Here is a 17,553-nt window from a genome sequence, read left to right on the forward strand (position 1 = left end):
TTTTATATAAGAAAAATGAAGTGAATTAAGCCTGTTAAAAAATGCATGTCTCTATATTGATGGTTCCTCTGTGAGTGTGTGTTTGTTGATGTATAGGTGCAGAGTGCTGTTTGAATGGTCTCAGATCCTGAGTGCTGCCACTGGGTTGAAGCTTGCCAGCTAGTGTTGCTCCAGATATCTCTTCTGCAAACACCCACAGACCCATTCTGTACTGCATATAAGACTCACAAAATCAGCCCCCATCCTGCATTCAAGCTCACGACAGCCCTTTTTTTCTCTAGCCTCAACCCTCCCATGTCCCCTTGCCCTTCTCCCCAGGCACACTTGTCCCACCCCACCTCAACCTACTTGACCTTCACTCCTCTCCCTACTTTCTGGTTATAAATAAGTATATACTTGTAGAATGAATTGAAGAGCAAAAGAAAGTGGGTCAGTGGATTGAGTGCTGGCCTGCGAACCAAAAGGTCGCCAGTTTGATTCCCAGTTAGAGTGCATGCCTGGGTTGCAGGCTATGCCAGGTCCTCAGTTACAGGCATGTGAGAGGCAACCTCACATTCATGTTTCTCTCCTTCTCTTTCTCCCTCCCTTCCCCTCTCTCTAAAAATAAAGAAATAAAATCTTTAAAAAAAAAAAAAAAAGAACCACAGGGCACCCTGCCCACAACAAGACCAACTAGTATTCTTAAGCAACATCTGTTTCTCTGAGGCTCTGGCTGCTATCACTGACTCAAAAGAGGCAAGATAGTGAGCCTAGTAGAAAATGCAACTTAGTAGCATTTTCTAAGTAGCATTACTCTGCTACTTAGTAGCTAGTGTAAACTTCAGTAACTAAATGATCCTTTCTGAGCCTATTTCCTCATCTGTAAAATAGAACTAATACCTACTCCCTATAGTTATAAAGGGGATTAGAGATAGAGTGTGCTAAATGTCAGGCATAGTTGAAAAACATAATCAGTGCAGTACGTTAGGATGCTTTCTATGTGTAACTGCCCTCTTACACCTCCCTCCTTTATCCACACTGCTGACTGCAAGTAGAGAGGTAAAATGGAGACCTATTCTTCACTTTATTGAACCTGTGTCAGCCTTGTGCTGCCATGTTTTCATAACCTGTAAATTCATCAGTAATGCTAATCTTTATCTGACTAAATGCTTGATTTCCCAATCTCAGAGGCACCCTATTCCCTAATTGGGAAAAGTTTGAGCAATAATCTTGTTCTAATTTAATGGTTCTTCTCTACCATCATCATCTCAAGTGAATCTTCAATCATCACCACCACGCTATCTGTGTCAACAGGTGAGAGAGGGATCTCTTTCATTACACATGTCTTGTGTTCACAGCACTGTGCTGGAACTGTTTGCTCCTGTCAGAGACTGAAAAGCACCTTTAAGATGCTACAATGTGAAAGGCAAACATACAAAAAGCCCAACAAAAACTGCCTGGTGTGGCAAGGAAGATGATATCACAATGGAACCGAACTGCTTAAACCAAACCTCTGTTTCTGCCTCTATTGCCTGTCTGTTCATACTGGTTCTCAATTTTGTTTTGTCTGTAGACTGATTTTCTGACTCCACCCAGAATAGTTTTAGGTGCTGTGCTTGAGCACTCAACACTAGCCCTAAGACTACCCTCTAACTAAGAGTCATCACAACACCATTTATTGAGGACCTCCTCTGAGTCAGAGATTAGGCTACATGCTATATAGAGATTTGGTTCCTAGATTATGGTCTAAACTTAATGTCCAAGTGAAAGTATCTGATACTGACCCAGTACATCCCTAGTCTCTGATTAGGCCCAGCCCTCTCATTCCAAGAGATGACCTCAAGGGATTGTGTTGCACAAAAACATAAACTGGTTTATCAGTCAATCATTAAGTATGTAGTGATCACCCATAGTTTGTTCACCCTATACTAGGCACTATGGGAAATACCAAAGAAGTATTTGACATGATCCCAGCCTCTAAGGAACTTAAAATATTCCAAGGGAGAAAAGACCATCACATGTGAGGTCATTAGAGATAGATAACAAAACAGTGTAGAGTTCGGTTCTCAACTGTGCACAGCAGACTCTTCAATCTTTTAAGCAGAGCTTGCCTCAAACAGTGGTTACCTCTGGGAAGTAGGGATGATGAGCAAACAGTTAAGTCTTATTTTTGTACACTTCTTTAATGTCTGAATTATTATAAGGAGCATTATTAATTTTAGGACTTAAAAAATAGAGATTTAGCTCTGACTGGTTTGGCTCAGTGGGTTGGGCATCATCCCACAGATCAAAAGGTCATCAGTTAGATTCCCTGCCAAGGCACATTCCTGGGTTGTGGGCCATGTCCCCAGTAGGGGTTGCAAGAGAGGCAAGCAATCGATGTTTCTCTCATACATCCTCTTCCTCTCTCTCACCCTCCCTTTCCCTCTCTCTAAAAATAAATAAATAAAATCTTTTTAAAAACGGAGATTTAAAAAATTATCATAAGACTCTATACCTTTTGCTCAATATGGCAAAATGACCACATGTATTCATCTCCTCTCCTTCCTGACACCATGAAAATTATGATAAAAGGATTTAAAAAGTATAAGCCCACAACAAATAAGAGAGCAGTGACATCAGATGGCAATATATTTCACTAATGTCTGAAAGATAGAAATTGGAAAGAAGGGTATTGACTGAATACACAAAGACTAAGGTCAGTTTTGGAGCCAACTTGCCCCCCCAAAACATAATAAAGAACCTAAGACTCCAGAAAAAAAAGAAAGTCAGCAAAAGTGATAGTATGGTTAAGAGCTAGGAAAATTGAGAATACATTAAAGGTCAGAAATGAGCCCTGGCCAGGTGGCTCAGTTGATTGGGGAGCATTGTCCAGTACACCAAAAGTTTGCAGGTTCAATTCCAAGTCAGAACACATACCTAAGTTGCCTGTTCAATCCCCTGTTGGGGTGCATACAGGAGGCAACTAGTCAATGTAACTCTCTCACATCTATGTTTCTCTCACATCTCCCTCTTTCTCTTTCTGTCTCTCTCTCATCGATAAACATATCCTTAGATAAGGATTTTTTTAAAGGCCAAAACTGCAAAAATAGACCAAATAAGGACAATAAAGAAATGCCAGGGAAAGCAAAAGCTGTACAGAAGTCTATGGATCAAATGTGAAGAATTAGTTAAAATTAACACAGGATGTGGACCTCATGAAGAATAGAATTTATTTTGAGGAATAGACAAAATTATAAAGAAGCTGGAAGACAGCAGAGATATGGTAAAGAAGGCATATGTTTTTAGTCTACCTACTGCAAAAAAAAAAAAAAGTAATCAGAAATTCAAGGAAAATACTAAAGTGTTTCAAAAATGCCATTTTCTAATAATGAAGGAAACTAGAACTTGGAATAATATAGAACAATTAATGGAGGTTGTAACATTGAAACTACAATGAAGAAAATGTAATTGAGGCCCATCCTTTGGCTTTATGCTAAAAAATATTTATATAAACATAACAATGTAAACACTATTTTTATTGGCTTTCAACTTTTGGAATCCAACTTAGAGACAAATTACAGGAAAATTAATTGTAATTGCAAAGTATAAAATAAACTTTAACAAACTTGATGTAAAAGCATAGTGTGCAGAATTTGGAAAGTACACAAAGTTAGGGGAGGTACAAGGATGTGTAGAGGCACTAATATTCTAATTTTAGAACATCAGAATCAAAAGGTACTATCTATAGATGATGGATCAAGAAGTAGAGATTTGTATGTCTTATATAAAGGCACAAAGATAACCAAAAAGACACACAAACAAAAAGATACACATTAAAATGATTGTCTATGGCAGGGTGTCAAACTCATTTTCATCAGGGGCCACATCAGCCTCGCGGTTGCCTTCAAAGGGCCGAATGTAATTTTAGGACGGTATAAATGGAACTACTCCTTAACTGTTAAGCGAGAGCTCCACGAGGTGCTGCCACCTGGTAGAAACAAGGTGCCTGGCAAGATTAGGCCCTCGGGCCTTGTGTTTGCCACCTGTGGTCTATGGGAAGAGGAACTAAATAGGGGAAATGACAAGGGCGGTGCTGCAGTGTAAGTGAGCTAACTTCCCATCTATTAGAGTGGAAAGTCACTAGATGCTGTCAAGAGCTGGTAAACCAAGGAAGTGCAGTATAGGCATATCATTTAGAGAAAATGGAGTATTACAATACTCTCTGTACTAGTCTTCTTGCTTCCACCTTTGTCCCTTTCGGTCTATTAACACAACAGCTAGAAAGAACCCTTTCACTGTTAACTCAGACCTTGCCACCCATGATGTTCAATGGCTTTCCATCTGTGAAATAATATATACTCTGCCCTCAGTTCCTGGAACAAAGTTTCTAAAACTCTTGTAAATTTCTAGCTGATAAGAGCACTAGGAACATCTTTTGTTCTTTTTTAAATTTATTTTTATTGTTGATGCTATTACAGCTGCATATTTTGTTGATACTTGGTCTTTGACCCTAATTCCTGACACAGGGCCCTTGAAACCCTTGCAATTTCCTGGGTGATACGAGCATCTTTTTCTAATGAGGCGACTCTGGGTGTCTCCTAGATGTGGGCTGGTCACCTGGAAGACCAAGTCATGGGATTAGAACCCTGGCATTTTCATCTCCGCACTCCCATTCTCTTAAGAAAGGAGAAGAGTTGTAAATGGAGTCCATAACCAATCATGCCTATGTGATGAAGCTTCCATAAAACCCCCAAAAGTGTGGGGTTCACAGAGCTTCCAGCTTGTGCAACATATCCATGTTCTTGCAGAGTGATACACTTCAACTCCACAGGGACAGAAGGTCTCCCACTCCGGACCCTCCCAGACCTCATCCTATGTATCTCTTCATATGGCTATTCATCTGTATCCTTTATGATGTCCTTTAACTGGTAAGCCTAAGTAAGTGTTTCCCTGAATTCTGCAAGCTGCTCTAGAAAATTAATCAAACCCAAAAAGGAGATCATGGAAATCTCAGATTTATAGCCGATTGGTCAGAAACACAGATGACAACCTGGATTTGCCATTGGCATATAGAGTGGGTTAGGAACAGTCTCATGAGATGAGTTCTTAACCTGTGGGATCTGATGCTATCTCCAGGTTCATAGTGTCAGAATTGAGTTTAAGTGTACACACTCAGCTGGTGTCACAGAGAACTGCTCGTTGTGGGGAAAATTCTTCATACATTTGATATCAAAAGTGTTGTGAGTGTGGTAGTAGTTCAGAGGAAAGGAGAAAGAGCAGGGAAGAGTGAGGTTTTTCTAACACACCATCTCACTCAGAGCAAAAGCCAAAGTCATTCCAATGACTTACTAGACCTTATACAATCATCCACCCTACCACCCCCTAACCCTTGCTACCCTCTCCCCTTGCTCACTCTGCATGAGCCCCAGTGACCTTCTTGCTGTTCCTTGAACAAATTGGACATGGTCTCCCATGGGCCCTTTTTACCAGTTATTCTTTCTCCCTAGAATGAGCTCTCTCCCCCTAGATATCTGAATGGTTCATTTTATCATCTTCTTCAAGTCCTTATTCAAATGTCTTCTTCTCAGAGACGTTTGCCCAGGCTACACCATTTGAAGTTGCAGCTCCCCACCCAGAACTCCCTATCTCCTTTCTCGGCTTTACTTTTCTCCATACATTCACCATCTTTTAACATACTATATATTTTAGTTATTTACCATGTTTACTGTTGCTCTCCTCGCTGCAATGTAAACTCAATAAGAGAAGAGATCTTTGTTTTCTTCACTGTTGTATCCCTGATGTTGAGAACAGTGACTAGCACAAGTAGGTGCTAATTTTGGGCTGAATTTCTTCCCCCCTCCCAGATTCATATGTTAAAGTCCCAACTGCCAGTATCTCAGAATGTAACCATATTTGCAGATAAGGCCTTTAAAGAGGTGATTAAGTTAAAATGAGACCTTTGGGATGCCCTAATCCGGTATGACTGGTATCCTTATAAGAAGATGAAGAGATGTCTGGGGTGCTCATGCACAGAAGGACAACCATGTGAGGAGACAGCAGGACAGTGGCTATCTGCAAACCAAGAAGAGAGGTCTGGAATGCTTTTTCTGCAGTTTTGAGCCAAGGTTTCTCCCTTCTGTCGTTTACACAGCACCTCTCTGATGAAATCTCCTACTCCTTGGAAAAGACAGAACAATTTCTCACTGATTCTATCTTACATAGAAAGAGAACCTCCTCCTTGCTCAACAACCTACAAAAAGCACCTATTTTTTCACATATACAGCTAAGTAAATATATAATGTATGGATCTGTTAGGTGTTTTGGTTGCTGTGTATTCACAATAAATGAGTGTATGGTAGTGTTATGTCCAGGTAGAAGTGGTTTAGACAAATTTCTAGTGATCCATTTGGGCAATGTAGTTTCCAAGAAGGGTGTGAGGAGCAAGGGTAGTCACTGTTCCATGCTACTACTGAGAGCATTAGTTTTGCCTTGAAAAGAAATATTTTCATGCTGCCAGATACTGAGAGCCTGCTAGGGAAGAAGGAAAAGTCTTGCTCTAGAATCAATAAAATTCACTGTGGAATATCTCTAGAAGGAAACACAAGAAACTGTTAAGATGGATAGCTTTAGGGGTGGAAACTGAAGATCTTGGAGACAAGAGGAGGAGAAAGACCTAATTTTCAGTGCATGCCCTTTTATAATTTTGAAATTTTGATCCTTGTTCATATATTAGCTATAAAAAATATTAATTAAGTTTTATATCAGTGTACTGTACAAAACTATAGTATTTGGATCTCAAGCCAAACTTCTATCCAACTACAAATGTATGTAAAATTATCATGTTTCTTTTATTCAAAACTGAGGTATTAAATATATTCTGGCAAACTGTTAGATTCTGAATCCCACACTGACATAACAAACAAACAAACAAAAAGAAATTAATGTATACAGTGATATGTTCCTATTGATATGATTTTCTTTAAATTATATGGAAATAAGTAGAAGAAAACTGATCTAACTATAATGTCCAAATATCTCACCAACACAACAATTTTAAAGGTAATCAAAGGTCTGAAAAAATGCAGTGACAAAATTTTAATTACATTTTAATGTGATATAAAATTGATTGACCAGGAGGTTTAAGCTTTCTGTGTTATAGAAACAAAAGAAGACCATTCTATCGAGGAATAAAAAGCTCCCTGCTTTGCCCTGGCCAAGCGGGTCAGTTGGTTAGAGTGTCATCCTGTACATACCTAGTGGCAGGTTTGATCCTTGGTCAAGGCACATATGCGAGGCAACCAATCCATCCAATCAATGTTTCTCTCTCTTAGATCTCTCTCTCCCCCTCTCTCTCCCTCCCTCTCTCTGTCTCTCTCTCCTCTTCCTGTCTCTTTAAAAAATCAATAAACATATCCTAGAGTGAGGATTAAAAAATAGTTCTTTGCCTTATTTTAATTTGGATGTAATAATGATGGAGACCAAATCTTTTGGGATAAAAGAATACTTTATGGAGAACTCCATTTCCTCAAACTTTCCCTATTACCCCAGTGACTGTAGTATCACAAGATAAAAACAAAACAAAACATGGAAATGTCCAAATTGAGCCTCTAGTATGAAGATAGACTCCTTTTTTTATCTGACCTCTAAAGCCCTTTTGACCTTGATATCTACCAGATCTAGCCATCCAAGGTAAATGGTCAACATTCTAATGTACCTTCCCCTGGCAACTCCAGGAAATTGATTTTCATTCCCATTGATGAACCTCACTTTGCTGGCACCTTCCATCACACCATGCCTCTAATCTCTGAATTCATTTGCACAGAAGGTGAGCTGAAGACTGATTTTCAAAAGGTGATGTGAGTATGTTAAAAATGTGCTTCTTAACCCCTTTTCTAAATGAGGAAGAAATCAGACTAAGTTGAATCAGCTACATGAGGCTATCTACTGACCTGGAACTATCCAGTTATACTCTGTCCTATTCTCTGTGCTTCTGTCCTGGGTTATATTATATCCCATCAGTTATTATATTTATCTGTAGAAATTTAATTTCTGTTATCCTAAAATATAAAGTCATCTCTCCACCCTCCCAAAGTCTGTCCCTATTTGATAACAGCTTTATTGGTTGTGCATATACGCTGATATACTCATCTGCTCTGGCTGCCATAATAAAATACCATCAATCGGATGGCTTAAACAACAAAAGTGTATTTTCTCACAGTTCTGAAGGCTGGAAGTCCCACATCAAGGTGCCAGCCAGTGTAGTTCATGGAGCAACCTCTCTTCCTGGCTTGCAGACAACCGTATTCTTCTTCCATACTCACAAGGCATAAAGAGGGAGAGACAGATCTTCGGTGTCTCTTCCTCTTCTTTCAAGGACACCAGTCTTATCAAATTAGGGCTCCACTCTTATGACCTCAATTAACTTTTTAATTTTTTAAAATTTATTTATTTTTATTTTAAAAAATATATTGTATTGACTATGCTATTACAGTAGTCCCATTTTTTTCTCCCCTTTATTCCCTTCCTCCCTGAGCCCCATCTCCCACCATCATTCCCTCCCCTTAGTTCATGCCCATGGGTCATACATATAAGTTTTTGGCTTCTCTATTCCCCATACAATTCTTAACCTCCCCTTGTCTGTTTGGGACCTACTATTTATGCTTCTTATTCCCTATACCTTTTCCCCCTATCCTCCCCCCTCCCCCTCCCAGCTGATAACCCTCCCTGTGATCGCCATTTCTGTGATTCTGTTCCTGTTCTAGTTGTTTCCTTAGTTTTTTGTTTTTGTTTCTTAGGTTCAGTTGTTGATTGTTGTGAGTTTGTTTTCAGTTTACTGTTCATATTTTTTATCTTCTTTTTCTTAGATAAATCCCTTTAACATTTCATATAATAAGGGCTTGGTGAGGATGAACTCCTTGAGCTTGACCTTATCTGAGAAGCACTTTATCTTCCCTTCCATTCTAAATGATAGCTTTGCTGAATAGAGCAATCTTGGATGTAGGCCCTTGCCTTTCATGACTTGGAATACTTCTTGCCAGCCCCTTCTTGCCTGTAAGGTCTCTTTGGAGAAATCAGCTGACAGTCTTATGGGAACTCCTTTGTAGGTAACTGTCTCCTTTTCTCTTGCTGCTTCTAAGATTCTCTCCTTCTGTTTCATCTTGGGGAATGTAATTATGATGTGCCTTGGTGTGTTCCTCCTTGGGTTCAACTTCTTTGGGACTCCCTGAGCTTCCTGGACTTCCTGGAAGTCTATTTCCTTTGCCAGACTGGGGAAGTTCTCCTTCATTATTTATTCAAATAAGTTTTCAATTTCTTGCTCTTCTTATTATCCTTCTGGCACCCCTATGATTCAGATGTTGGAACATTTAAAGTTTTCCCGGGGGTTCTTAAGCCTCTCTTCATTTTTAAAAAATTCTTGTTTCTTCATTCTGTTCCAGTTGAATGTTTATTTCTTCCTTCTGCTCCAAACAATTGATTTGAGTCCTAGTTTATTTCCCTTCACTGTTGGTTCCCTGTATATTTTTCTTTACTTCACTTTGCATAGCCTTCACTTTTTCCTCTATTTTGTGACTATACTCAATCATTTCTGTGAGTATCCTGGTTACCAGTGTATTGAACTCTGTATCTAATAGGTTGGTTATCTCCTCGTGACTTAGTTCTTTTTCTGGAGTTTTGATCTGTTCTTTCATTTGGGCCATATTTCTTTGTCTCAGCATGCTTACTACATTGTAAGAGGCGGAGCCTTAGGTATTCACCAGGATGGGGCAACCCACTTCACTGTGTTGTGGTGCTCTACGTGGGGGTGGGGTCAGAGAAGGAACAATGCTGCTTGCTCAGCCTTTGCGCCACTTTCAGTCACTTCCCCCATTACCCACAAGTGAATTGGGCCCTTCTGGTGCTGATTCCTAGGTGGGTGGGTTTGTGTACATTCTAGGGCCCTGGGGGATTCCTCCAACAGACTGTCCTATGACACTTGGAGTTTCCGCCACCACCACAACCCCTGCAGGTTTTTACAGCCAGATGTTCTGAGGCTTTATTTCCCCATGCTGGAACCCTGGGTTGCATGGTCTATCTCCCTCCCCAGTTGTTCCTCCTGGCTTATCTGCACACCAATGTGAGACTTCCCAGTCTGCCGCCCACCACCTTGCCCACCTGATTTGCTAGCCTCCACCTTGCCACGAGTCCTCTCCACCATGGCTGCCCATCTCCACCCCTCCTAGCAGTCTGGATGAATGTTTGTTCTTTAACTCCTTGGTTGTTGAACTTCCATACAGTTTGATTTTTCTGGCAGTTCTGGTTATTTTTTTGTTTTTAAATTGGTGGTTGTCCTTCTTTTGGTTGTGTGAGGATGGAAAGCATATCTACCTATGCCCCCATCTTGGCCAAAACCTTTTTTTAAAAACCAAGTCTGAAACCCAGTTTCAATGTCTAATCAGATTAAGGTAATCTATCTCTATCTTGAGTGCTTGTTAGAGTAAATAAATAAGTTCTCTCTGGAGGAAGATAGCAACAATAACTACCTCAAATTATCTCTTTGTCTTTTTATATGGTGTCCAACATTCGATCACTAATAATGAAGCATGCAAAAAGACAGCCACTGACTGAAAATCAAGAGAAAGATAGGCAATATATAGAGACCCATAGAAGATCCAGATATTAGAATTCTTAAACATAGACTTTAAAATAATAGTATTTTTTTTATTTTACCTTCAGGAGCATGTTTATTGTGTTCGAGATGATATATCAGGTGCTCTCTGCACTACAAAGGGCACAGGAAAATCCACTCATTACAACTGACAAAGGTAAAAGGTGAAACATTTTTGACAACAGAATTAACCATATACTCAGAAATAGGTCTGATTAAATACAGACGACATAATTCCTAGTCATCTATGGCTACTTCTATAACTTCATACAGACAATGAATTAGGCTAAAATGCACTATGCTATATGGTAGGCTTCAGGACCAGTACTCTTAGTATATCACAAAATAAATTTTGATATCCTAAAGAAGCAAGACTTACAAGTAGGCATTTTAAACAAGTAATCTACAGCTACAAAGTTCTACTCTTAGTAACATTTACCTTTTGGGGGAGTCTCCCAGCCTCCAAAGGGTAAAAGCAGAGAGTAGAATCAGTATAACATATACACAGAAGGCCATATTGTAAAGAGTATAAAGACTTGCAGCACAATGAGAAGATGCCTTCTGCTCCTTCACCCTGCATACAAATTACGTGAATTATGTCACATATCTGTTGGTCCACGGTCTGGTGATCTTGTCATGTTCTGCCTTGTTGATCAAATACTGAGTGACTACGCTTCCAACCAGAGGATCCGCAGGGTTGTAGTCTGTCAAAAGAGAACAAATCAAGAGTGAAACCTTTGAAACAGTCAAAGCAGGACTATAGTTGTCTTTTAGGATGTCCAGACAGATGACTTGCTGACTGTTGATGTTGCAGGGATAGATTCTGGTGTGTAAAGTAACCTACATGGTGGCTTAAATGGATAATTGGATGAAAATGTTATATCCAGAAAAAATACACCACCTTCATGTACAGAACCTGGTGGACCAAGTATAGTCCATCTCCATTCATAAATGTTATCTCCTTTAAACCCAGCACTGCAGTTAAGAGGAGGAACAAGAGTTATTTTAGCTAGCTTATTCTGAATTCCTTTAGCACTAGTGGATAACTTAGCAGTGGTTTTGCTAGGGCGCTTGGTGTTTTTCTTTTGCTGGGTAGAAGGATTTTTCTTTTTCTTCTTCAGGCACTGGAGCAGCTGGGTCTCTCTGGTCTGCATCTGAATTACCATTGCTGGTTCTGGGGCTCTCATCATTGGACCTTTGCCTAAGCCAAGAGGGCTGTGGTCACAGAGTTTGGGAGTCAGAGGGGTTTGCACAGTACCTGCTTCCAGGCCAAGTGTGGCACTGTGTCATGTAGTGCCTTCAGAAAAAGGTGGTGGTGGAAATTTGAAAGGGCGAGGGGGTGTTGGGGGAAGGACACAGGAGACGCTTGTGCACTGTAGCTTCCCAGCTATGCAGTCATAAAATATTTGTAATTAATACATACATAAAATTAAATGATAATGGAAAATTACAACTATAGAAGATTCATTACATATTAGAAAATTACATTAAGAAAAATGGGAGCCAGGTTTCTCACTGTTAATTCACTGAGAGGGCCTGGAAATGGCAATACCCTTGTCTTAGCTCAGGCTGCTAAAATAAAATGCCATAGACTGGGTGGTTTAAACAACAGAAATTTATTTCTCACAGTTCTGAAGGCTGGAAGTCCTACATCAGGGTGCCAGCATGATCAGGTTGTGGTGAGAGGTCTCCTTCTGGTTTACAGATAGCCACCTTCTCACTGTGACCTCAAATTTTTAAGAGAGCTCTAGTCTCTTCCTCTTCTTATAAGGGCTTTAATGCCATTATGGGGCCCCTTCTTCATGACCTCATCTAAACCTAATTACCTCCCAAAGGCTTCATCTCCAAAACCATCAAAATGGGTATTAGGGCTTACACCTACGAATTTTGTGGGGACACAATCATTCAGTCCATAACAACCCTAATAACAATGAGCAGCCATATCTTGGTTTATAAATACTATTCTCCAATAAAAGAAACCAGGGCTCTTTGTAGAATAGGCTAATTCTGGGACTAGGGTAGAGAAAGTACAATGGTACCTCAGTACTCATCATTAATTAGTTCCAGAATTCACGACGAGTACCAAAACAGACAAGTACCAAATGAATACCAAGCAAGCACAAGTGATGAAGCATTTTTCTCTTCTGGGGCAGGATGTCAACTCATACAAGTTCTAGAAAGTGTGACAACTCCCAAAGAAGCACAGAGTGCTAAAACATTTTTTTCTCATCAAAATGCAACAGGTACAGGGTTTGACAAGTTCTGAAGCTGATGAGTACCAAAGTATGATTGTATAAGATGAGTTTGAAATTTATTTTTGTCCCTAAAGAAATGCTCAAAGAATAATGGGGAAATGTCAAAAGCCAGCCTAAAAGTCCTCCCATTGGTGAAATTTTAGCATCACAGTAAATAATAGTAATAGATTAAAATCCATTGAATAAAGTAGAAAGTGATGAGCCCATACTTCCATGAATGAATGAATGAGAAGTTAGATGAGGAACTAGGGATGGATAGATGATAGATAGATAGATAGATAGATAGATAGATAGATAGATAGATCGATCGATAGATAGATAGATAGAGGGATAGGTAAATAGAAATAGATATAGTTTCAAATATATCTCTCCACAAAATATTCACTCAGATATACCTCCCCACAAAATACTTATTAATTGCAAAGGGAAAAGAATAACCTTACAGTAATAAAGCCTGGAAGACATTACCTTAATGCAATGAAAGAACAAACTATCACTTCTGTTGTCTTCCTGCCAAAAACTTATAAATTAAATATGATTGTGAGGAAACAAAGTAAACCTAAGTTATAGGATATTATATAAAATAGCTGAGCTATATTCTTCAAGTGTCAAAATCATGGACATCAGGAAAAGACAGAGACTGTTGCAGATTAGAGAACACTAAATGGACATGGCAAGCAAATGCAGTATGTACTTGGTTCTGAATTAAATTATTCAGCTGTAAATGACATTATTGGCAAAATTGGCAAAATTTGAATAGGGTCTGAGTATTAGATAATAACAACTTCTAAGTGTTAATTTTATCAGTGTTAGTTATATTGTAGTTTTGTAAGAGAATGCCCTTTGTTTTGTTTTGTCTTGTTTTAGGAAATACACATGAAATGTTTTGAAATGATAGGGCATCACATCTGTGACTTACTCATAAAAGGTTTAGAGAAAAAGTTCTTTGTACTTTAAAACTTCTGTAGGTTTGAGATTCTTTCAAGATTTTATTAAATGTCTTATGGGGGTTAAAAAGACAAGATGAACTAAAATTCATGACATTAACAGCACGTGACAAAAGTGCAATTTACAACAGAATAAATTGAGTTAAAGTGTGGAAAGATCCTTACATTAAAAGGTGGTAAAAGTACTAATTGTAGGTAGGTTTTCATCAAGAAAACACGTTTTAGTTTTCAGGGGAACAGCTAAAAGAATAAGAAAAAATGTGTTACTAGTAAGATAAAATACAGAAAATAGAATAATAAAAATACACCATGTTTAGTAACTCACTTCCATAGAACAGAGTAAAGGAATGGGAAAAAAGCAAATTTACTGTGGAGTAAACTGGCAGACACCACTTTAATCAAGGTTTTTATGACCAGTGATGTCATGTTTATAGCAGGTACCCTTGGGTATGATGTGATGAGAAAGTTGCTTCATCTCTGTGCTATTGTTTCTCAAAACCCAATAACCCAATGTAATAATAAGAAAAATAGCAAATAAACCCAAATGAAGGACATTCTACAAAATACCTGACAAATTCTGCTCAAAACTGTTAAGGTCAAAGACTGAGAAAATATCATAATTCAGAGGAGACTAAGGAGACAGGACAATTAAAAGCAATGTGGTATTGTAGATTGGATCCTGAAGCAAAAAAAAAAACATTAATGGAAAAACTAGTGAAATCTGAATAAAATTTGAACTTTAGTTAATAATGATGTGGCAATGTTGGTTTCTTAATTTCAACAAATAATAGCATAGAAGGAAATTGAAATTAAAGGAAATTGAAACTCAGTATACAGGAACTCTCTGTATAATCTTTACAACTTTTCTGTAAATCTAAAATTATTCCAAAATAAAAAGTTGATTTGAAATAAACTTGGTAACACGCCTACAGATACAGAGGGTAGACTGATGGTTGTCAGAGGGGTTGGGGGTTGGGGAGTTAGGTAAAAAGGTGAAAAGGTTAAAAGTACAAATTGGTAATTACAAAATAGTCATGGGGATGTAAAATACAGCATAGGGAATATAGTCAATATTATTGTGATAAGTATGTATGGTGCTGGGTGGGTACTTGAAATATTGGGGGTACCACTTTATAAAGTATGTGATTGTCTAACCACTATGTTGTACACCTGAAACTAACACAAAATAATAGTGAATGTAAACTATAATTGAAAAATAAAATTAAAATAAGAAAAACACACACTGGCCAGTGTGGCTCAGTTGGTTGGGCATCATCTTGCAAAACAAAAGATCGCCTGTTCACTTCTGGGTCAGGGCACATGCCTGGGTTGTGGGTCTGGTCCCCAGTTGGAGTGCCTGCAAGAGGCAATGGATTACTGTTTCTCCCTCATATTGATGTTTTCTTTTTTCTCTCTCTCTCCCTGTCTTCCCCTCTCTCTAAAAATACATACATACATACATATATATACATAAAATTTTTATAGACACTTCTCACATATTTGTAGGAATATTAGTATTAGAGAAAAAATATGTTGTTTCACTTCACAGTAGAACACAAGCACATTTACATTTTCAATTGTTTTCTATTAAAGTTCACATTCAATATTATTTTATATTAGTTTCAGGTGTACATTTGCATTTTGCTTTTGTGTTGTTTTAACTACCTGCCCCAAGTATCCCATGGAGCAGTCAGCTTGACAGTCCTTGCAGACCTTCTCCAAGCCTTACATATCATCACACGTATTACCATGGTTTATACACAGAAAGGGGAAGCATAGGATTGAGCTATCTTATATGTTTCTCTGCTACTTGTCATATCATCATGGAGACCTGCTAAGTCAGGTATAATAGCTTCACTTGTGTTCATAATATTCCACTTTAAAAATAAAACAAATTTTATAAATCCAAAAGTACACTACCAAAGGGGAAAATAAAACAAAGAGTAGATATCACAAATAGGAAACAGGGAGATGACAGATATAAATTTAAATGTATTGATAATTACATTAAATGTAATTAGATTAATTCTTCAATTAAAGCAACATTTCAACTACATGAAAAAATCAACCATATGCTTCTTGCAAGTGATACATTTTAATTTTGAAACATGCATATACTGCTTTTATTATAATTATGGTTGTTAGTTGAATGAAAAGAAATAATAGCTAAAAAGCTTTCAAATAATAGAAGAGCATTTGGATAAGTTATGACACAATTTTTGAGTACTCAGGCAATAAAAATGTATTATATTTTTGTTCTGATTGCAAATAAAAAGTGAACAATGAAATCAGGGAGTTTAAAGTTCAAGAGGGTCCTCAAACACATTCACTATCATTTAAATTAGTGGAACATAATCAACAAAACAAACAAGCAAGACAAATATAACCAGAGACATTGAAATTAAAAACAAACTGACAGTAACCAGAGGGGAGGTGGGAGGGAATATTGGGAGAACTAGGGGGAAGGGTTGGCAAAGAACATGTATAAAGGACATGTGGATAAAGCCAAAGGAGGGTAGGATCAAGGGTGGGAGGTGGGGATGACTGGGGTGGGAGAGAGCGGTGGGGAGAAAATGGAGACAACTGTACTTGAACAACAATAAAAAAAGATTAAAAAATTTAGACAAAGGAGCTGAGAATAGGAAAAAAAAACATATACACCATAACAGACTTTTTAAATGACTTCCAATTTTAACTCTTTTCTAAAGGCATTAATGTCATTGAAACCCTTATTGTACATTATGTATCATCTCCTCTCTGGCTATGAGATGTGTAATTTTGTTAACTAGAGACATCAATGAGTTCAGTTGCTGAGACCAGTCATTTAATAAATTATTTGGATCCTTGGATCTCTGGAAGTTGATAATTCCTGCAAACCTGTCTACTTTAACAAAGATGGAAGAGACACATTGTATTTTCTTTTTAATTTTAATTTCAAGTTTTGATTTTAGAGAGAGGGAAGGGAGGGGAAAAGAGAGGGAGAGAAGCATTGATATGAAACAACAACTGGTTGCCTTCCATACATGCCCCAACTTGGGGCTAAACCTGCAACCCAAGCATGGGCCTTTCAAAATGGTGACCTTTTGGTTCACAAAATGATGTCCAACCAACTGAGCCACACAAGCCATGGTGGAAGAGACACATTTTAAATGTAAGGATACAAAATGGTTAAAAATAAACAAATGACAAAATGACATATCATGCAAGCAATAACCAAAATAAATCAGTATAACTACAGGATCCGGCACAAATAACACCCCTTTTCATTACAAAATATTTTATTACAAAATCATAAGCATGTTATTCTGTAACATAACAATATCACTCTCAAGCACACCATATGACATTTTAGGTAAAATGTTCAAATTAAAACTATAAGTTATTACACTCATATTATTACCCTACCAACCACACTCAAGCAGGCGTTACTTCTGCCAGACCCTGTATATAAATATCATGAAAATGTCACTTCCTAATTTCCTTTAGTTCTCTTACACTTCTGAGTCCATTTCATTTGTTGAGGGGAGAAAGAGGGAGAATGCAAAACTATCTACTCTATAGGCACATTGTGAAATTTCATTGAGATAAAATGTAAAAGCACCTGGAACTTAATAGACATTCAACAAACTTCAGTGCTTTGTCCCATTGTTACGTGTCTTATAGATGTAGGTGCTTTGTAAGATGTAGGTTCTATCCTAGGTCTACTCTTTTCACACTTTTTCTTCTTGATGTCATCTACTCCCAT

At 38.1% G+C, this 17,553-nt stretch overlaps 1 pseudogene; it reads right to left on the reverse strand.

Moving 5' to 3' along the window:
• Positions 1 to 11,200: 11,200 nt before the first annotated feature.
• Positions 11,201 to 17,553, reverse strand: LOC112310562 (ubiquitin-conjugating enzyme E2 E3 pseudogene; annotated as a pseudogene).

The sequence above is a fragment of the Desmodus rotundus genome, unplaced genomic scaffold, assembly GCF_022682495.2.
Source record: "Desmodus rotundus isolate HL8 unplaced genomic scaffold, HLdesRot8A.1 manual_scaffold_221, whole genome shotgun sequence".
Lineage (NCBI taxonomy): Eukaryota > Metazoa > Chordata > Mammalia > Chiroptera > Phyllostomidae > Desmodus > Desmodus rotundus.